Source organism: Protopterus annectens, chromosome 5.part1 (assembly GCF_019279795.1).
Source record: "Protopterus annectens isolate FY-2018-M chromosome 5.part1, PAN1.0, whole genome shotgun sequence".
Classification (NCBI taxonomy): domain Eukaryota; kingdom Metazoa; phylum Chordata; order Ceratodontiformes; family Protopteridae; genus Protopterus; species Protopterus annectens.
This window is the reverse complement of record NC_056736.1, coordinates 69410684-69434677: the sequence shown is the minus strand read 5'-3', so window position 1 is coordinate 69434677 and position 23994 is coordinate 69410684.

The window sequence follows — 23994 nt, the reverse complement described above, 5'->3', positions numbered from 1 at the left end:
CAATGGTGGCTGCGGTAGGAGGTTCCAGTGGCAAATTTAGCAATTTTGTTGTAACAAGCATCCAGCTTGTGTAGGTCTGTCTGTCTAAGGTTGGTAAGTATGGGGGATGCATAGAGTAGGGTGTAGATTCGCTGAAAATTGGCTATGGAGATTCTAGCTACCTTGGTTAGGAATTGGCTGCTTCGATATAATGCACTAAGTTTCTTGTGAAAATTGTTTATTGTGAGAGATATGCGGGTGTCAAATCTATGTCCGTTGTCTATTTCCACACCGAGTAATTTTGTGTGTTCTGATGGAGAGATGATGGTATTGTCTTTGGCGAGAATGTTGAAGTGGGAGGTGTTTTGGGTGGCTTTGGAAGGTTGGAACAGAAGACATTTTGTCTTACTTGGGTTGAGTAGGAACCAAGCATTGGATAGCCAGCTTTCTACAGAAGAGAATGATTCCTGTGTGATTTGTTGTAGTTCTGGTAGATTGGGGGCAGAGCAGATGAGAGTAGAGTCATTTGTGTACTGTATAAGAGATGCTTGTGTGGTGGCAGTATGTAGGTTGTTAGTGAAAAGTGATAATAGCAGAGGGCCAAGGATAGACCTTGGGGAACTCCGAGAGTAACTAGGAGGTGAGGTGATAGGTTATCGTCCCAGATTACTGACTGCTGGCCACATATCCATGTAGATAGCTGTGGAACCAGTTGCAGGCTGATTTTGAGAAGGAGAGGTTGGGGAGAGTAGAGAGTAGTAGCTCATGAGATACCATGCCAAAGGCCTTTGAGAGATCTAGAAATACGGCAGTAGAGAAGAGGCCATTGTTTTTGTGATGAAGTATAGTGTTGGTGAAGGAGAGCAGAGTGGAGGTAGTGCTGTGATATGGCCTGAAACCATGTTGGGTTTTGAAGAGGAGATTATTAGCTAGGAGGTAGTTGGAGACCTGGGTGTTGATACATTTTTCAAGTATCTTGGAGAGAGGGGAGATGATAGCAATGGGGCAGTAATTGGAGAGGTCAGTGGATGGGGTGCCTTTGTGGAGGGGAATGATGTGGGATGTTTTCCATATTCAGGGAACATAGCCTTCTTTTATGGAAACGGTTGATTAGAATTGAAATTGGGTAGGCTAGTGTATCAGCTGCAATTTTCAAGTATTCAGAGGGGAGGTTGTCAGCTGCGAGTTTGGTGGATTTAAGTTTTGACAATAGTCTTTTTATGTTGGAGGTAGGTACTGAGGTGAAGCAGAAAAGAGGAGTAGAGGGTTTAGGGTTAGGAGTTGAGGGGGCTGTTGTAGGGAAGTGTTGTTTGTTTAAAGATGTTATAGTTTCAGTGAAGTGTTTGTTGAAGGATTCAGCAATACAGCTGGAGGAGGGGGGAATGGACGGCTGGGGGGTATCAACCTTCCCTGGGTGGAGGATAGTGTTAACAGTGGACCAGAATTGCTTAGGGTTGTGGTTGGTAGAGTTTAGGTTGGATATATAGTAGAGGGAATTGTCTAATTGTATTTGCTTTTTGGTTTTATTGCGCAGATCAAGGAATGATTGTCTATCTGAGTTATTTTTTGTTAGTCACCAGCGCTCCCAGGCCTTATCTCTGGATTTCATTAGGGTTCTGGTGGTCTTATGTAACCATGGGACATGCCTGGATCTGACTTTGGCATGTCTTACAGGAGCATGGGTGTTTAGGATGGAGAGGAAGGTACTGTTGAAGAAGCGGACAGCCTCATCTATGTTGAGGTATTTTAGTGGTGACCAGTTAATTTTTTGCAGCGAGGAGATGAAGGAGTTGGGGTTGAAGTTGGACTCATTCTGTATTTGCCTGTGGATAATGGGCTTGAGACTGTTTGTGTGGTGCTGAATTAGGAAAGTGGGGGAGTGGTCTCTAAGACTGTCAGGTAAGCAGCCTGCTAGGTAAGAGTGAGGGGCTTTGTTGACTAGGATCCAGTCAAGTAAGGTATGATTGTTAGGGTTTTTGTTGATTCGGATAGGGGATTGGATGAGTTGAGTGAACCCATGGAGATTAAGGTGAATGGTTGGGAGATTGTTATTACAGGATAGCCAGTTGATGTTAAAGTCACCGATAATGATGGTTTCATGGGGTAGAGATAGAGTAGCCCAGCTCAAGAGATTTTCTAGGGGTGTAATATTTTGCCCTGGTGGGAAATTGCATCCTATGATATTGATTGTTTTGTTTGGGTTTAGGTTGAGATTGGCATAAAAGATTTCTTCATTGTTGTGGTGAGGGGAAGATGTGTTCGGGAGTTGAATAGTGAGGTGGCATTTAAATATCAATGCTACACCACCTCCTTTTTTGGACAGTCTGTCTATGTGAAGGATGTTGTATTCAAGTGGAAGTATTTCCTAACATTTGATGTGAGGTTTGAGCCAGATTTCAGTTAGGAAGGGGATATCTGGGGAATATATGCTTATGCTGGCATGTAGTTCTTGGATTTTATTGCATATGCTTTTGATGTTTAGGGACATTATAAGTAGGTCTGTTGTTTTTCCTCTGATACTTACCCCTTGACATATCTGTTCACAAATTCAACAGAATATTTCCAGACATACTTAACTCTCAGGCTCCACTTACGAAAATCAGAATAAAATCCTACTCTTGTCCTTGGTTAACAAGGTCCACAAATTCCCTTATGCACAAAAGAGATAATGCATGGCAACACTGAAAAAAATCAAAATCTTAGTCTCACCTACAAATGTTCAAAGCACTCAGAAACCTAACCAAAAAGCAAGTCACCTATGATAAGAAAAAATTATTTCTTAAACTTCAATTTAGCCATCATAATAACCCCCCAAAATTCTGAAGATGTATAAACAAGATTCTATAGCCTGGTTACTCAAGTTCTACTAACCTCTCCTCTGGAAACTGCTACCTTTCTTAACTCCTATTTCATTGACTTCATCAGTAAATTAGCCCACAATAATTAATCTAAAAACTCCTGTTCCACCCCTCCTTTAAATCCTTCTAATATCTTCTCACTAAATAATGTCCCCACTTCTATCATAAAATTTCTACTCGCATACTTAGGCCTTGCTCTCCTTCAGATGATAACCTTCCACCATACTTTTTAAAAATTGCCTCAGTCTCTATAGCTTTCCCTGTTTCCATACTAATAAATTGTTCTATTCAAGAATCTATCATGCCTTCAAACTGGAAACAATTTTACACTATTCCAATACACAAAGGAGGACAATCTGCTGACTTTTCTGATTTCGGCCCTATAGCAATTCTGTCCCCCCTCAAAAATACTTGAAAAAAGTATTCATTAGCAACTTCTAGCCTACTGCCTTCAGGAAAATCTGCTCTGTCCCTCCCAAAATGGCTTTCGCCCAAACCACAGCACAACCACTGCTCTTATTTTCTTTATCCACTATGTATCACAAGCCAGAGACAACAACAAATTAGTCTCCTGTCTGTTTCTTGATCTCTCCAAAGCTTTTAATACTGTCTCTCACCCCAAGCTACTTTGCAAATTATCTGATCTTAATATCATTAACCTTACCCTGAATTGGTTCTCTAGCTATCTCTCCTACAGGTAGCAGCCTGTCAAATGGCCTTCCACCTGCTCACTCTTTCTACTTGTTAATATAGTTGTACCTCAAGGCTCCATTCTTGGGCCACTACTTTTGAACATCTTCACTAATAGTCTTTAGACTTCTCGTCCTCACTCTTGTCTCATACAATACACTGATGACTCTACTATCATCTCCACCTCTGATAACATCTGTGTCCTTCAATCACTTACCTAAAATTATTTTCACTCTGTTGAAAACTGGTTAACTAACAATCAATTCATACTTAACCCTAAAAAACCTAAACTCCTTCTATTTCTCCCAAAATGTCTTACACATCTTAAATCATCATTTACTATCACATCACTTAATAACACTGTCATTAACGAAACAATCACATCACTTAATAACAGTCGTTAACGCTGAAACAATCACTTCACTTAATAACAGTCATTAACGCTAAAACAATCACATCACTTAATAACACTGTCATTAACGCTGAAACAATCACATCACTTAATAACACTGTAATTAACGGAACAATCACATCACTTAATAACACTGTCATTAACGTTGAAACAATAACTTCACTTAGTAATTAACGCTGAAACAATCACATCACTTAATAACACTGCCATTAACATTGAAACAATCACATCACTTAATAACACTGTCATTAACGCTGAAACAGTCACATCACTTAATAACACTGTCATTAACATTGAAACAATCACATCACTTAATAACACTGTCATTAACGTTGAAACAATCACATCACTTAATAACACTGTCATTAACGTTGAAACAATCACATCACTTAATAACACTGTCATTAACATTGAAACAATCACATCACTTAATAACACTGTCATTAATGCTGAAACAATCACATCACTTAATAACACTGTCATTAACGAAACAATCACATCACTTACTAACAGTCATTAACGCTGAAACAATCACATCACTTAATAACACTGTCATTAACGCTGAAACAATCACTTCACTTAATAACACTGTCATTAACGAAACAATCACATCACTTAATAACAGTCATTAATGTTGAAACAATCACTTCACGTAATAACACTGTCATTAACGAAACAATCACTTCACTTAATAATAGTCATTAACGCTGAAACAATCACATCACTTAATAACACTGTCATTAACGTTGAAACAATCACTTCACTTAATAACACTGTCATTAATGAAACAATCACATCACTTAATAACAGTCATTAACGCTGAAACAATCACTTCACTTAATAACACTGTCATTAACGAAACAATCACATCACTTAATAACAGTCATTAACGCTGAAACAATCACTTCACTTAACAACACTGTCATTAACGTTGAAACAATCACTTCACTTAATAACACTGTCATTAACGAAACAATCACATCACTTAATAGTCATTAACGCTGAAACAATCACTTCACTTAACAACACTGTCATTAACGAAACAATCACTTCACTTAATAACACTGTCATTAACGTTGAAACAATCACTTCACTTAATAACACTGTCATTAATGAAACAATCACATCACTTAATAACAGTCATTAACGTTGAAACAATCACTTCACTTAATAACACTGTCATTAATGAAACAATCACATCACTTAATAACAGTCATTAACGTTGAAACAATCACTTCACTTAACAACACTGCCATTAACGAAACAATCACTTCACTTAATAACATTGTCATTAATGTTGAAATACACACCAAACTGCTGGGTCTTATCATTGATGATCAGCTTAGGTTTGATCTACACATTTTAAACTGCATAAAAAGACACATCAAAAACTTGGACTGCTCTATAGAAATAATAAATACCTAACAAATGACTCTAGGCCTACTCTTGCCCATTGCTATCTTCTTCCCTCTCTTCTCTATACCTCTGCTATCTTTATCAACTTACATTCTTCACTTAAGGCCAAACTTGAACTCACTTATAATAAAATTGCTAGTTTTGCTACTAATCAACCCTGTAACTCTCACCCCTACCTTTCTCTACAAACTCTAAACTGGCTAGAATTCCACCATCAACTCCTACTCTCTCAACTAAAATGTATTCACCCCACCTTAAACAAATCTTCCTTCTGCCCCACCATCTCTTCCCTTATATCCCTTTACACCCCAACCGTTGTCTTTGAAGCTCATAGCAGATCCTACTAGATATCTATAAACCAAAAATAATAATAGGCCGACACTTATACAGATACTCTGTTGCCCAAGCTTGCAACAAACTTCCACTGAAGATTAAAACTCTACCATACACTTTAAACTTAAAAAAAAATTAAAATAAACCTTTTTTAAATCCTAGATTTGCATTTGCCAAAACCTAAACTATATATTTCACTCCTCTTTTTCTTCTACCTTTTCACTACCTTTTCTTCATACTATCTACTTTGCCTTCACTTTCACTTTTCTCTTGTCCTACTCTAATAATTATGAACTTTTCCATTATATACTGAACTGGTCTTCCCTATACTCAGTACTGTTTTAGCTATTTCTCTTTCTTTAACCAACTCTGTGCTGTTTCCATTATCTCTTACTACCTCTTATTCTTTGTTGAAATGTTTATCATATATACTGTATCATACTATTTTCTTAACACGTAACAGTGTTTATCATGTATTAGAGTCTCCTGTTATGACTGGAGTTTGCCATGTATATTTATGTTTTTTAGTCTTTCTTTATTAAAATATTGTATCCTGTGCTAAAATTCTGTAACTCTAATTTGATTGTATTCTTACTAGGGCTTTTTCCCCTCGGGCCTCCACTGAAAATGGGCCTTAGATCAGTTGGACATACATGGCTAACAAATGTCAAAATAAAATAAATAAAACATTGCAGTGTCAAACAAATATACTGTTTTACATACAATGAATCAAAACCCAGTCTAAGGTATTCTAGAGTACATATGACTAAAATAATGTCATGCATATATAGTAGTAAACTACTAAAATAAGTGGCAACGAAACATCTATAAGAGATCAGATTGAAACAGAAGAGAGACCTACAAAGTAAAATTGTATGAAAGCTTATATGGCAACATTATAAATATATATTTAAATACAGTATAATATACATACTTATTTATAATAGTGTACACTGCTATTGCATTCTTAGTGGGTTTACCACTGAATACTGAATGCCAATGCAACAGACTTGACCGCTTCTATGAAAGTTTAATCTACGGATGCAGTAGTAGCTTAATAACTCTAATTACATATGCATAAGTAAGTACACAAAAATCGATAAAAAAAGGCATTGATACAAAACATTCAAAATATAAAACATAAAAAAAACACAAAGGGCAAACCCCCCGGCACCCCCCCATGTGTTTGTTTGAGGGGGATTGTGCCACCTACACCCCTTGTTATTTATATATACCAACTCAAAGGTTGTTTTACAATGAGGAAAGGGGAAACTGGTTGATCTCCGGTGTTCACATGAACTTCATACTAGCAGAAGAAATCAAATGAGCTTTGATGGTCTGCACTCTTGTGGGAGGAGAGGTTCTGAGCTGGGAGTTTCTGGTTAGTGGCTTACTGTGCCTGCTTATTTGAACGGTTTCTTTCTGAAATTGATATACCTAGTTTGCTGTAGCACAGACTAGATTCGGACCTGCTGAATCTAGCTTTGTTTGTATAACTTGAGCACTAATCCAGGCCATCTTTTTTTGGGGAAGGTTCCCCTGCACCCTAGTGGCAGGAGTGTGCAGTTAGAACTTGTCTGATCAAAGACTGCTGGAACGGGGCTCAGTTTTTAGCTCTTATTGATCAACTGGTTAATTTGCTTAAATCAGTTTGCTCATTTGCTACTGTAAAAAAAAATACACTTTATGCATCGCCGCTTAGTTAGGGTTAAACTATTCCCGGTGCCATAAAATCTGCTCTTCAAATTTTCCCTTAGAACTAGTCAGTTTTTTAGTTTTAGCACTCAAATCTGTTTCTTTGAGCTCAGCACTTGTTCAGAACTCGTTGTAAGCACTAAATAAGCTATAATTACTACAGCACCAAACTTTCCTAACTTATCTAGAGGAAAACAGTTTTTAGCAGTTAATAAATAAGCACCTATCCAGGCAAGTCTAAGGGTCAGCTCCCAGTATTTTCTCCTGTCTACCTGATAAATCTGGGCATCTTGGGGCAATGCAGCAATTGCCTCATGTATACAGACAACCCTCTCGTCCTACCACCCAACACTACAACCTGTGAGAGATGCACTTATATAGCCAAACTGGAAGCAAAGCTCTCTTCAGCCAAGACTGCACTAGACAGCCAAGAGGAGAAGGTAAACACTTGCACCACACCACACTCATCACGTAGTCCCTCAAAACCTACACTCTAAAATCCACACATAGAAACACAAAAACATTCACGGAGGCCCTCAATAATAATTTGCTCAAGCAACAGAGACCTCTAAAGCAGAAACGCAAGTATCCTCCACCCCCCAACACAACCCAAATGACACATAGCCCACAGACTCAGTGTGTCAATCAACCACAGCCCATAAGGCAAAACAAAGTACCCAACACACTAATAATAGGTGACTCTATAGTCAGGCACACTGATGTCCTATTCACCAGGCTAAACAAGGAGAAGGTTAATGTCAGCTGCCTATCGGGTGCCAGGAATCATCACATAACCCACGCACTCAGGTCACTCCACAACAAGTACAAATATGATGCTGTCATTGTCCATGTTGGTGTAAATGACCTGAGACGTACCTCCCTGGACTACATGAAAAGAGACACGGAAGAGCTCTCCGATCTTGTAGCCCAGACAGGTATGACCCTAGCCATGAGTAGCATCCTGCCATCACCCAGAAGGATACTGCAGTACAAGGACAAAATGATTGACTTCAACAATTGGCTAAGCTTATGGTGTCATTCTAAAGTCATCCAGTATCTGTCTGCCTGGGATGACATGATCAACAGACCATGATGCTTTTCCAAAGATGATCTGCACCTGTCGCCCTTGGGATTCTGGATACTGGTTAAGGCTTTTGCCACCTCTATAGTGCCATTTTTAGGCAAGGTTCAAATGACAAATTCACCACCATAACAGGTACAAGCAAGCAAAATCTAAGGGTAATGCTACTTAATGCTAGAAGTCTAAACCTCAAAATGCACTCACTCAAGGCACTCCTTAAAATGGAGTACATCGATATCTGTGCAGTGTCAGAGACCTGGTTCAAGGCTCCAGAGAGCACCCCTACATTACCAGGCTATAAGTCTTACCACACCTTTCGGCCAGCTAACCCGGACCAAAACACTAGAGGCAGAGGCGTGTCCATATTCATTAAGGATATCCACACCTCCAGGCTAGTTTCTCAGCATAATGCATCCGAGATTATCCAAGTGCAACTAACTCTCAGCAAGACTGCAATCCAAATTGCAGCTTGCTACAGATCCCCCACCATGCCCCAGGATTCCCACTCCTCATTTCTTGATACACTTGAAAATATTAGGATACAGCCCAACACTCTAATAATTGGTGATTTCAACTACCCCACCATTAACTGGAAAAACTACTCATGTACCAACACTTTTGCTCAACGTTTTCTGAAATTCATAAATTCCAATGCCTTGTATCAACTTATCCACACTCCCACCTGGGGCAGCAATATCCTAGACCTGGTCATTACCAACATGGGTGAACTGTGTTCCACACCAAATGTCAATTCCTTGTTGGTCAGATCTGACCACCAGCTAATCACCATAGACATCCACATCCCTCCCCCACCCCCATCCCATTAGGGAAGCTAGCGTAAATAATTTCTCCAAATCCAACTTCACGCTTCTTAAGACAGAAGTGGCAAACTTCATGACACCCGTGCAGACAGAAAATAGAGGTACAACTGCTGAATCCTACACAATTGCACTTTATAAGCACTTACATGAGTGCATGTATCGTGCTATCCCTAACAGAACCAAGAAACTATCTTCCAAAAAATTAAGCCAGTTTGGTGGTCCCCTGCCATAAATAAACTCTACAACAGAAGAAAGAAACTGTTGCAAAAAAGAGTAAAATCTCATGATTGGAGGAACTCCCTGGTCAGCCTCAGTAAGAAGCTGAGATCCCTCATAAAATCTTCCAAAGCTAGTTATGAAAACAAAATCGCCACTGATTCTAAAGACAACCACAAAGCAATCTATAGGTAAGTCAAGAATCTCAGTGGCAACACTCAGATCTGCTCTGAGTTACAGCACAATGGCACTAAATATACAGAACCAACTGATATTGCCAACATCCTGGCAGATAGACTCAGTGCTAACTTTACCCCCCCCTCACCCCCTAAAGGGCCCATCTCTATACCGGAAGAATGCAAAGTTCCTGTAATCATGGCTGCACAGGTAAAAAACACACTCTCCAAAGCCAAGAACACAGCATCCATGGGACCTGACAACATCCCAGGCTGCGTTCTACACGGACTACAGAACGAACTGGCACCCCACCTAAGTACCATGTTCAATCATAGCCTCACCTCAGGCTTTGTGTCCACTGAATGGCACACAGTGAAGGTTATCCCACTCCACAAAGGGGGATCCAACACGGACCCCGGTAACTACCACCCCATTAGCCTGATGAGCCTGGTCTGCAAGGCCATGGAACGTATCATCATGGAACTTATAAACAAAGACATTGGTAATCTCCAAACTCTGGACCCCATCCAGATTGGGTTTGTAAAAGGCAGACCATGTCTCCTAAACCTGATAGATTTCTTTGAAGCAGTCATCAAAACTGTAGACAAGGGTAAGGTGGTTCACACAGCCTATCTAGATCTCGCCAAGGCTTTCGACACCATCCCCAACTCTGGAATTATAGATAAACTCACTACACTAGATTTAAATCTCTGTCACAAGATGGGTTGCCAACTGGATCACTGACAGTACCCACACTGTAGTAGATTCCAAATCCGACTTCAGAACAGTGACAAGTTGAGTACCACAAGGTTCAGTCCTGAGTCCTCTCCTGTTTGGCATCTACTTCTCTGAAGTACAGGCTAACACAGAAGGTCTTTGTCTAACGAAGTTCGCAGATGACTGCAAACTAGAAGCCATAATCAAAACTCCTAACCATGTGGACATCCTACAAAAGGGCCTCACTGAGACAGATGCCTGGTGTCAAAGCCATGGCCTCAAGCTCATTGCCAAAAAGTGCATTGTCATCCCCTTTGGTAAAAACTCTGTACCCATGAACTACTAAATAGGCGGCAATAAACCGAAAGTGTGATAAGAGACCTTGGGACACAGGTGGAAAGTAGTCTCTCCTTTGATAATCACATTGCCACAGTAGTCAGGAAATCCTTCTACGTGGCACACCTCATCACAAAAGGTTTCTCATCCAGGAAAAAAGAGGTCATTGTTGCCCTCTACTCGACACTCATTAGACCGATTATAGAGTACAATGCCCCTTTTGGTATGTTGCTCACAAGGCATCTACAACAACTGGAATGGCTGCATAAATACCTCACAAAGAGGATTACTGGCCTCAAACAGATGCCCTATGCAGACCATCTCAAAAATATCCAGCTTTACTCCCTCCGCATATCGCCTATTCAGAGGCGATCTCTGCCTAACATACAAAGCTAAACCCAGAGCTGTTGGGCATGCTCCACTTAAAGAAATCCTAATCCTTCCGAGCTACACGCTTTAGGGACATAAACCTTGTTACCACAATAACAGAACATGCTGGAGGGATAGATTCTTGTCCCAGAGACTTCCCATACTCTGGAACAAACTTACCTATCTATATCAAACAAAGCTCCTCATTAGCACTCTTTAAGAAAAATCTTGATGATAGGATGGGAAATAGGAAATTCACCCTGGGGATCACTTCTGTGGCTTTGCTCGACAGTGGCACAGGAAAATAATTTTCCTGGGTGGCGAAAGCCAGGGTACCTTTTTGGCTAGGCTTATATAGGCTCTAGGGCAAATAGCCTAGTACTTACCTATGAGCCTATGAACCTATGCTGGCTGGAAAAATGTTCAGCATGATGAACATTCAATTATATGAATGTTTTCACATAAACACACATACACACACACACACACACACACACACACACACACACACACACACACACACATATACACGCACACGCGCACACACACGCAGGCACGCACGCACACATGCACACACGCGCACACACACACACACACACACACACACACACACACACACACACACACACACACACACACACACACACACACACACACAGCTTGTTGCAGACTTGTAAAATCTACCCTGCTCAGTACCCTGCCTGAATAGATACATTTCCAGTATGGCCACATTTTAAATCAAATTACAACAGCATACAACTTATTAATTCAATAATGTCTATGGGGTTTGAAGAGCTTGCATCCTATGCTGCCATCTTAAATATTGCTTGCAACATAAATACTGCCCATTACACTTTCTGAGACATTTTTTGAAAATAGTCTAGGTTATGAAGCTAATTTGTTAGCTCATGAATGATACTGCAATTTTGACAGTTTAACTTCCCTTTATGGTCAGCTCCCTAACACATGCATTTATAGAATCAAACATGCTCAGAAAAAAGATTTATGCCATTGTCTCATTTTGTATGACTTGTTCTATGGCCTGAATCTTGTAGTTTCATTTACAGTTGTGGGAGAATTGTGAATTACTGCAAGATCTGAGCATTATTTACACACTATACTGCCCAACACAACATGGCTTATGGCAACACCATAGCACTAAAACAGATCTGCTTAGCTTGGCAACTATCATCAACAGCAACAGGAATGCAGGGATCTTGGTAGCAGCACTTTTCCTTGATTTGACAAAAGCTTTTGACACCATGTCTTACTAAAAGCTACTCTGCAAACCCTATTCCCTAGAATTACAACATTCATGTCTCACTTGGTTCAACAGCTTCCTCTATGATACACTTCAAGCTGTAAAATGGGAAAATTACTTTTCTTCATTTCTCTTGGTGCACACAGGAATGCCTCTAGGATCTATCCTCGGTCCCTTGCTATTCAATGTTTTCATAAACAACCTATGATTGGATGGGAGATAGGAAATTCTCCCCGGGATCATGTCAGTCGCCCTGCTAGACAGGGGTCCAGGGAAGTAAATAATGTGGGAAGAAATAGCCAGGGAATTGTTATGGCTAGGCTTGTATATGCCCTAGGCCCAATAGCCTAGTACCAACCTATGAACCTATGAACCTATATACTGCAAGTAAATGTGCTACGATTATTTAGCATGCTGATGATTCCACACTTATTGCATTGCCAAAAACCAACAACATCTTCAAACCCAATCAAGGAATCCTTCAGCTCCATTGAAACAGGACCCCATAACTCTCAGTTACTATTAAACTCTAAGACCAAATTAATTCTGTTCACACCTAGACAATACTCTGATGACAAACCTCTCATCACCATTATGTATGTCTTCTGTACAAACCAAAAATGAACTTGTAAGTCATACTAAGCTCCTTGGCCATCACAGATGATGCCATGAAATCTGGCTACCACATGAAGTATGTTATCAGTAAAATGCACAAAAAACTTGGTACCTTATATCAAGCTAAATGTTATCTGACTGACCAGGCTAGGCAAAGCATTGCCTATACTCTACCGTTACCCGCTCTTCTATTTTTGTAAACCTGTAAGCTACCCAAATAACCATACTAGAAAAATACTACAACAAAACAACTAAAGTCACATCTGATATGCCTTATAGATCCCACCACTGCATGGTATTAAAACATGTAAACTGGTTAAAATTGCTTTACAGTTAAGTTTCATTCAACTAAAATCTGCCTATAGTCTAATTTTCTAACCTGAAAAATGCCAAACGCAAAAAGATATTATCTAACCTTCCTCCCCATTTAGGACAATTCACTCTATTGACAAGTACATACTGTAACCAATTAAATCAAACAATACTGCTGTTGACTCACTGTATTCCTCTCATCTCTTTAAAGACTGGAATTCCATTACCCTCTCACTCAGCCAAACTAACAACCTGAATTCCTTCACGTTACTATTGAAAACACAACAAAAGTTCTCATGGCTTTGCTCATATACTATACCTGGCTAATCTCCCTAAACCATCCTTATATGCTGTATTCCATCTTGCTTTAAAATGACCACTTGGCTAGTAATCATTCATTTTATCATGTATTATTATTTATTTATTTAACATTTGTTTACTGGGAAAGTCCAACTTGGAATGAAGCCAATTTTCAGCAGAGGCCTGGGGAGAAATGCTCCAGACGCATATCTTTGAAATGTGGGAGGAAACCCACATGAAAGCAAGGAGAACATGCAGACTCCACACAGAAGGCACCCCAGCCGAGAACCGAACAGGAGAACCTCTTCCTGTAAGGCGACAATGTAACTGCTGCACCACTGCGCCATCCAAAATGCATTGAAGTTCCCTGACTGGGAATTATGTTATATTTGTTTGGCCACATGCACTGTACCATGCTCTCCCCAGTTGTATATTTTTATGAACTTTCACTTTATCACTGTCCATTACAATACAACACGGGTGTAAATTTTGTTTGTCTAAACACTCATCTGATCTGCCTTTGATTGATTTTTCATATCATTACATTGCCTGCAGAATGATCACCCTGTTTGCTCACTATTCACATATATCTTCTCAATAGTTATGTTTTCTTACAACAGTATGCTAAAACAATAATTTTTTCTTCACTAATTTAAGCTCAAATCATTCATCACACTATGTCTGTATGCATGTTTCTTTCCATCTGTATTTTTGGAGCTTTTCTCCCCAGATCTCCGCTGAAAAGTGGATTTCTACCCAATCAGGCTATAATATATTAAATCATTTTGCCCTAAGCAGTTTAAATAATATTGTAACTAATCACATTTTCTTCTGCTAATTGTTTAAAACCTTATTTGTAACAACTCACATACTTGTCTGCTAATTGTTAATACTCTGTATAACTGAATTGCCTGAGGAGCTTTTTTTCTCTCCAGGTCTCTGCTTGTAAGATCCTATAGATGATTGTTACTACTATGTTACTAAAATTTAATAAAATGTTTTCTAGTACTGAGGAGCTTTTCTCCCTGGGTCTCTGCTGAAAATTAGCCAGAAGCTCAGCCAGACTAACCCGGTTAACAAATGTAAAATAAAAAATAAATAAAATAAATAAATAAAATATATAAATAAATAATCCTTAATGAATTGGCATATTATTTCATTGCTAGCTAATTATCCCTCTCCACTAGTCCCCAAAGCTATGTAGTTTTTGCCTTCAAGAGGGCAGTGATGACCTGTTCCCTAGAGATAAGGGGAGGAGAGCAGGTACTGGGGATGTCCTGATTTACTGATGGGGGGCACAGAGGGGTGAAGGGGGTGAAGTTTTCACTGAATCTGCAGCCAGTAGATTGGCTATATCTACACATTTGTGTATGTAGTGTCCTTGACCACCAGTTCTGAACTGATCTGTGTGCTTCCTTTGAGACTGCAAACTTATGTGAAGAAGGCCTTATGATTGTCTCTAGTAAATATGGCCGATTTGGACTCAAAGTTGGCTTTAGAGGATTTCACTAGTGCTCTTATTTGCTTGTTCAGGCTAAAGAGAGATTGCTTCCAATTGGGCATCTGTTCCTTTTTGGTCATGGACAGACATTTTTTCCTTTTGTTATATAGGTTATTTATTGCAGATGTCCACCAGACAGGTTTACTCTTTATTGTGGAGGATGATTTCATCCTGTATGGTATTCCTGATTCCATGCATCTATATAAATGCTTGTATAGTACTTTGGTGTAGATTTGGACATTGGTGCCAGTTCCTACAGAGGGGGAGGGGGCTGTGAAGCTATTTATACCATCCCTCAACAGGTTGTAATCAGCTTTGGAGAAGTTTTTTTGTTTGACCCTAGTTAGAAGGGGGTCAGGGAAGATGGTGACTTCAAAAGTGACCACTTTGTGGTCAGATCTTACCAGGGAGGATGATAATGTAGGGTTGGTGCATTGGTTACTAATGTTAGTTAATACCAAGTCCAAGATATTATCACCTCTTATGGGGGTATCAACTAGCTGTTCCAAGGCATTTGCATTGATAGAATCACGGAATCTCTGGGAATTTGTGTTCTGGCATGAGTAGTTTTTTCAATCTATGCTTGGGTAGTTAACGTCGCCCAGGATCAGGGTAAAGGTTTGAATCTTGATAGATTTGAAGAGGTCCAGATAGGTGGAGTGGGCATCTTGAGTCAAATTTAGGGGTCTGTAGCTAGCTATGATTTGAATAGGGGTGTTGTCAACTGTTAACTGCACCTAAAGAGTCTCGTGTTTGTCATACTGCTTGACCAGCCTGGAGGTGTGTGTATCTTTAATATATATTGAAACTCCACCTCCTTTCCTGCCCACAGTTTGGGGTCTGAATGTAGGATAGAATAAGTAACCAGGTAAGGCTGAGATGCTGTCCGCAGCTTTGAACCAGATTTTTGTGACTACACAAATGTCAGCATCTTCCAGGGTTACGAATGCTTGCAATGTTTGCAATATCATGTTTCGACTCCTAGCATTTAGCAGCATGAACTTTAATTTGTGTTTTGCTAAAATTTTTATGTTAGTGGCATTGACCTCATGACTTTTCCTAAAAAAGACACTATGGGAGAAGCAAGAGCCTTTGCCAGAAGCCTGAAGCCCAAGTGAGACAGATGCAGGCCATCTCTAGCAAAATATTGTGATCTGTTGATCATATCTTCCCAGGCTATCAGGTACTGGATCCCCCTGGAATGACACCAGAAGCTAAGCCAATGTTAAAATCATAATCATAATGAGGTGCTTACTCCAAGCCCTAGACCAGCCAACTTTTAGCAGCCAGTGGCCAATCGACATGATCCTCTCACTAAAGTGAAGAATGGCTTCTGCTAATCCAAGAGGGCCTGAAAAATGTGCTCAGAGCAAACAGCCACTGCAAACAAACAACCAGGCCCAGAGGTAAAAGTCCTGAAAATTGACTATGCTACAGCTACTAGCTACACTATTTTAGGCAGAAAACACTACAGAAATATTTATTTCAGTAGAAAAACAGCAGTGAGATACTAAATGAAAGTTTTAAACAGAAAATGGATCAAGGAGACTGTAGAGAATGTGTTTAACTGCAAACAAATCAGTTATATGATATATTCCTTGGCAGGAAAATCAGAACAAACAAATACTTAACAAATGGAGAAAATTTCCAGTTAATACATTTCACATAGTGAAACTAGCTAAAAAAGATTTACAAGCAGTGGGACAGTAACAAAAGTGATTTAACAGGCCCAGTAAGCCAGGCAATTGCAGTACAACAGTGCATATTAGTTTATAGCAATAAAATACAGTAAAACGTAGGCAGCAGACAATAAAAAGTGCAATAAATGGTAAGAATAACCAATAAATAGTAAAAATAAGCAAAAAAACAGGATACATATTGTTATATATCACAGATCACAATTGTGGCTTGACAAAAAAAATGTCTTCCCACCTCATAAATAAAGCATAGTACTCTTCTTTAGACAGAAACTTGGAAAAATTAAACAGAGACAGTTATAAGATATCTGGGCACATATTTGGAAAACTATTTAATTTAATCATCATGTTTTCACCATGGTGAAGACATGCTTTATTCTTTCCCAGTTGGTGTATTCTTCCCATATCAAATTCATTATGGAATACGATGCCATACATACCCTTTGGTATGTACAAATCCCAGCTTATTACTCAACTGGAAAGGCTCAAATATTTCTAACCAAGAAAACTAAATGTCCTAAATACTTTGACTATCCTAAAAGATTATAGCATGGCTCTCCTTATACTTAGCTTATTGGCTTCTCTGCTGTGCCATTTCAGTAGATTTTTAAGACATGAAAGACACAATGCTATTTGACCTCCTATTTCTTTGCAAATCAGTGCCACTCGAAAGACCCATACAAGGGCGCAAAATCTACAGGGAAAATATAATCCAGAGTCTCTAGAGTGATAGGTTCCTAACACAGTGTATTCCCAGCCAATCGAATAAGTTACGGCTAAATGTCAAATAAAGTACGAGTTAAGTAACTTTATACTTAGTCTTGATGACTGATTAGATGGACACAAACCAGGGTTATCATGCAAGGCCCTTCTTGATTTTAGAGTAAAGTACCATTATGTGCTTTACACGGGTTGCAACAACTTTTAAAATAGTCTACTTAAAGGTGTATATGTCTAGGCATATTATGGTTCCTGTGATCAATTTCTTTGTAGTCTTCTACTATGAATACAGTGTTAGATAAAATACATAAAGTTCTCATTTATAATTTGGTAGCTAAGTATGTCACTCTCATTTCACACTTGTCTAAGATTCATGAGTGGGTAGTGCCAAGCACAAGTAATGTTTTTTTTCTCTTTATTTCTCTTTATTTCTAGAATAAAAGTGTAATCTAAAATGTTAGCACATCTCTAGACAGTTTTCTTCTGGTAGCAGTTTGTTAACATCTTTTAAGTAGCAGTATTTTTGATATGTACTTAGGAGTGTTTATTATTTGTGCTGAAAATATTTCTTAGTGAATCAGACTTACATCTGGTATGTTATTTAGTAACACCCAGTTCAATGATAAACTGTCCTGCAAATATTGTTCACTTCCATTGCGTCTAATGACATTGTGCATATCCTTAGAGTTTGCATCACTGTGTTATATCCAGCATCTAAAGTCTACTTCTGCATATAGTATGTGTGATGGCTTAGGGTTATGGTCTCACAATTTGCACAACTTGCCATGAACCATACATAAGGTGGATTGCCTTAAAAGTGTAAAGACACTACTGCATACTACTGCCTTGACTATAACCAATGACTACCATGTCCAGCTAAACTTTGTAATGTACAAAGTTTTAAGCACTGGCTTCTGACGATTTCATTCTCTTTTCTTTTACCTTATTGTTGTTTATTGTTATCATATCAGCAGCACCTAAAACACGGCCAAAATCACTGAGTACACACACACACACACACACACACACACACACACACAAACAAAAACACACATGCAAACGATGTCCCTCTTTCTCTCACAATATTTCCTAAGAGCAGCTAATGATACCTTAGTTGTGCCAGTACCCCTTTTTGCCTCTATAGTAACTTGTTGCCCCCTAGTTTGGCCAGTCTAGCACAAAAAGAACACACAATCCTCTCCTAATATAAGCCAACTGTAATTTAATTGTTTGAGTGTTATGGTTAAAATGGTCACTCCTTTAAAGGTAGATGCTAACAGTTAATATGTTCCAAATTCTATGCTAATACCCTTAAACTACTACATTAGCCACCAACTACAAGTTTTTTTTACATGAAGAATAAAAGTATTTGAAGTAAATAAAATCAAGTACTTGAAGGTTAAATATACAAGCAAATATTCACTTATGCAGCAGTATGAATAAATACATTATGTAATTAATTAATTAATTATTAATTAATTAATGTTTCAAGCAAACAGATGTCAATTAGAAAAAAAAAAGTAGCTATGAACTCTATGGTCTTGTCACTATAAGTAGATAAAGGATGAAAGAAATCTACTTATCCCTGATATTTTGATAGTCAAGAGTACTTAGAGGTGTCAGAATAAACATAGACCATGACTAAGATCATGGATCCATATATCTGCATGGCATCCTTATAGCTTCACTTTTTTTCAAATACAGCATTTAAATTGATTTATTTGTGTTGCATTGAATACTATCTAGCTGGAAGTTGTGACTGTTTTTTTCAGTTAATGTTTGTTAGAATATAGTGCTTGTTAGAATTCCTGCATAACCAGTGATAAGTGGGGGTAGTTTCACTTCTTTGATATTCGGTTTCTGCCTTATATATAAGTGGTACATTTTGGATTATTTTCTGCTTAAACTCTGAGCTTTGGCCGGCTAAGACCTACCTGCAATCAACTGGACGTATAAGTGCATTTAAGCAAATCTTTATCTGCACTTTTTTCAAATAATACAGCATTTAAATTGATTTGTTTGTGTTGCATTGAATACTATCTAGCTGGAAGTTGTGGCTCTGTTTTTTCAGTTAATGCTTGTTAGAATTTAGTGCTTGTTAGAATTCCTGCATAGCCAGTGATAAGTGGGGGTTGTTTCACTTCACTGATATTCGGTTTCTGCCTTATATAAGTGGTACATTTTGGATAATTTTCTGCTTAAACTCTGAGCTTTGGCCGGCTAAGACCTACCTGCAATCAACTGGACGTATAAGTGAATTTAAGTAAATCTTTATCTGCACTTTTTTCAAATAATACAGCATTTAAATTGATGTATTTGTGTTGCATTGAATACTCTCAAGTTGGAAGTTGTGGCTCTGTTTTTTCAGTTAATGCTTGTTAGAATTTAGTGCTTGTTAGAATTCCTGCATAGCCAGTGATAAGTGGGGGTTGTTTCACTTCACTGATATTCGGTTTCTGCCTTATATAAGTGGTACATTTTGGATAATTTTCTGTTTAAACTCTGAGCTTTGGCCGGCTAAGACCTACCTGCAATCAACTGGATGTATAACTGAATTTAAGTAAATCCTTATCTGCACTTGTTTCAAATAATACATCATTTAAATTGATGTATTTGTGTTGCATTGAATACTATCTCGCTGGAAGTTGTGGCTCTGTTTTTTCAGTTAGTTCTCCACCCACCCACCCTCCCTGCTTTTGGTGTTAATGTTGGTGGCTTTGAAATTGCCCGCCCCTCTTGTAAATTTGCATTTGGGTACTCCTCCTGGGCACATCTCATTTACTCCAGTCAAAAAAAAAAATTGCACTTTATTCATCTGTTTTACTGTACTTATGTTTCTTCCTACTTTATTACTTTATTTTGCTTTTGCATCATCTTAAAAGTACTCAATTGTATTTATTACTGCTTGGTGTAACTATCATTCTATGCCTTTTGGTTTAAGCAGTTGGGCTTCAGAACAGTTGTTTTACATTAGGAAGGTTTGTGTTCTGCACTGTTGTGGCAGAACAGGTAGCTTACATCCTACTAAGTTGGGAACTGCTGATTGAAGGCTCAGTGTTTGTTATTCTAAAAGTGTATTAGTTCTGGTTTAAGCACTTGGGATTCTGGCCAGTTATTTTACATTAAGAAGGTTTGTGGTCTGCACTCTTGTGGGAGGAGAGGCTGAACTCTGCCCTTCTGAGCTGTGAATGTCTGGTTAAAGGCTTATAGTGCCTGCAAATTTGAACTGTTTCTTACTGAAATTGGTGCACATTGTTTTCTGTAGCATAGATTAGATCTAGGCCTGCTGAATCTAGCTTTGTTAGCATAACTTGAGCTCTAATCCAGGCCTTCTTAAAAGTATTCAACAGTATTTATTATTGCTTGGTAGTAACCTGATTAAAGTGTAGCTATCATTCTAAGCCTTTTGGTATAACTAGTTGGGCTTCACACCAGTTGATTTACATTAAGAAGGTTTGTGGTCTGCACTCTTGTGGCCGGACAGGTAGCTTACGTCCTTCTAAGTTGGGAACTGCTGATTGAAGGCTCAGTGTCTGTTATTCTAAATGTGTATTAGTTCTGGTTTAAGTACTTGGGCTTCAGGCCAGTCATTTTACATTAAGAAGGTTTGTGGTCTGCACTCTTGTGGGAGGAGAGGCTGGACTCTGCCCTTCTGAGTTGGGAATTTCTGGTTAGAGGCTTATAGTGCCTGCATATTTGAACTGTTTCTTTCTGAAATTGGTGTGCCTTGTTTGCTGTCACATAAACTAGATTCAGGCCTGCTGAATCTAGCTTTGTTTGTATAACTTGAGGACTAATCCAGGCCTTCTATTTTGGAGAAGGTTCCCCTGCACCCCAGTGGCAGGAGTGTGCAGTTAAAACTTGTCTGATTGAAGACTACAGGAACAGGGCTCAGTTTTGAGATTTTTTTACTGGTTAATTGGGTAATTTGTTTAAAAGCCTTTTCTGATTGCTTATAGTCATCTAAAGCCGTTTTAAGTGTATTTTTTACTGTTTGTAGTTGTTTAAAGCTGTTTTAAGTGTATTTTTTTACTGTTTTTGCCTTATCTTTTCAAAATTTTTTTCCTTGTTTCCCACCTTTCTAAGCTAGTATAGTCCAGTTTTCAGGCTAGTGCTGAATTCAGGGCTGTGTTACAAGTTTCTGAGTTCATAGGTTCATAGGTTTATAGGTAGGTACTATGCTATCTGCCCGAGGGCATTTATAAGCCTAGCCAGAGTGTGTCGGCTTTCGCCGCCCCATTGATTAATTAACTGAGCCTCTGTCAAGCAGAGCCAATGAAGTAATCCCAGGGGTGTATTTTCTGTTACCCATCCACTCGTAAAGGCTTCTCTTGAAGAGTGTTAGTAAGGGGCTCTGCCAAACGTAGTTAGGAATTTTGTTCCAAAGCATGGGGAGTCTCTGTGACAGGAATCTATCCCTCCAGCATGTTTTATTTATTGTTGTGGTGAGGTTTAGCTCACTAGATCGTGTGGCTCGCAGTGACTTGGATTTCTTTAGGTGGAGCATGTCCATCAATTCTGAGTTGGACATGGCTTTGTAAGTCAGGCAGAGATCACCTCTGGGTAAGCGATATGCCACTGAGTACAGCCGGAGTTTTTTCAGTCTGGCTGCATAGGACATATGTTTGAGGCCAGTAATTCTCTTGGTGAGGTGCTTTTGTGGTCTTTCCAGCTGTTGGAAGTGTCTTGTGAGGTACATCCCAAATGGGGCATTGTACTCTATGATGGGTCTGATGAGTGATGAGTAGAGGGGCACTATAACCTCTTTATTTCTAGATGCGAACCCCTTAGTAATTAGATGGGCCACATAGAAGGATTTTCTAACTACTTTGGCAATATGATTGTCAAAGGAGAGATTAATATCTACCTGGGTCCCCAGATCTCTTATTACCTCTTCTGTATTAAGGAGGCTGCCGCCTATGTGGTAATTTGTGGGTGTTTTGTTTTTCTCAAACGGAATGACTATGCATTTTTTGGCATTTAGCTTGAGGCCATGACTTTGATACCAGGTGTCTGTCTCAGTAAGGCCTTTTTGAAGGATGTCAGTGTCAGCCAGAGAGTCGATTATGGCTCCCAGTTTGCAGTCATCGGCGAACTTGGTTAGCCATAGTCCTCTTGTGTTTGCCTGTACTTCTGAGAAATATATGCCGAACAGTAGGGGTCCCAGAACTGAGCCTTGTGGGACACCACAGTAGTGCCTCAGTGCCACAGTGATCTCTGCCTGACTTACAAATACATGTCCAACTCAGAATTGATGGACATGCTCCACCTAAAGAAATCCAAGTCACTGTGAGCCACTCGCTCTAGTGAGCTAAACCTCGCCACAACAATAAATAGAACATGCTGGAGGGATACATTCCTTCACAGAGACTCCCCATGCTTTGGAACAAAATTCCTAACTACATTAGGCAGAGCCCTTCACTAACACTCTTCAAGAGAAACCTTGACGAGTGGATGGGTAACAGAAAATACAACCCTGGGATCACTTCATTGGCTCTTCTTGACAGAGGCTCAGTTAATTAATCAATGGGGTGGTGAAAACTGACACACTCTGGCTAGGCTTATAAATGCCCTTGGGCAGATAGCCTAGTATCTACCTATGAACCTATATAAGCTCTCGGGCTATAACATAATTATAGATTATGATAACATACATTCTTTTTTAGAAGGTTTTTTTTTTAATTGAAACAGCAGGTTGTATAAGCATGAAGGAAATGTCTCTGCTTTAAGACTCAGAGCCTTATCTGCTCTGTTAGTCTCTGAGCCTATCTTGGATCATTCAGGAAAAAAGGGAAGACAAATGCACTTCCTCAAACTAGACCACAAAAAGTATACATCAGATGCAGGTGTGACAGTCCCTACTCTTGGCCAGCAATCAAGGAGACTCAATCCACATCAATGAGTCCAGTGAGGGATGGTCACTAACAGCAAAGATTGATTCACAGAGTATTTTCAGATGCAGCTTCCTGCACCAAGCACAATTTCCCTTAAGAGCAGAAAAGAAGCATGCTCCAGACCTGGAGACGGGCTCTCTTTTTCTTTCCAAGCCCGCACAAAACTCTACACTGATCACTTTGTAGCTATGTGCCCCTGTTTTCAATAGCTGGCACACACACTTGGATATCTGAGTTTTACACACACATACATACACACCTGGAAAAGCCTGGCACAACTTTACTAGATGTGCCCCTTTCTCTCCAGACTCTGAGGTAATCATGCTGCCACCAGTCAGCTACCTTAAGGTTCTCAAATAGTTTCCAATTATACTGTGTAAATGAATACTAATACAAATGGTAGAGTGTGACCAAAGCAGCAAGGCTTTCAGGAGCAGTCACAATGTAACTAAAACAAGCATAAGTACTCTCAAGATGTTAAAATTATTCCCTAAAGGACCAGCCACAGTGAAAGATATTAAAATATTTAATGAGAAATAATAAAACAGAAAACAGGAGAATATTGAATGCAATTAACAACAGAGTTTCAACCAC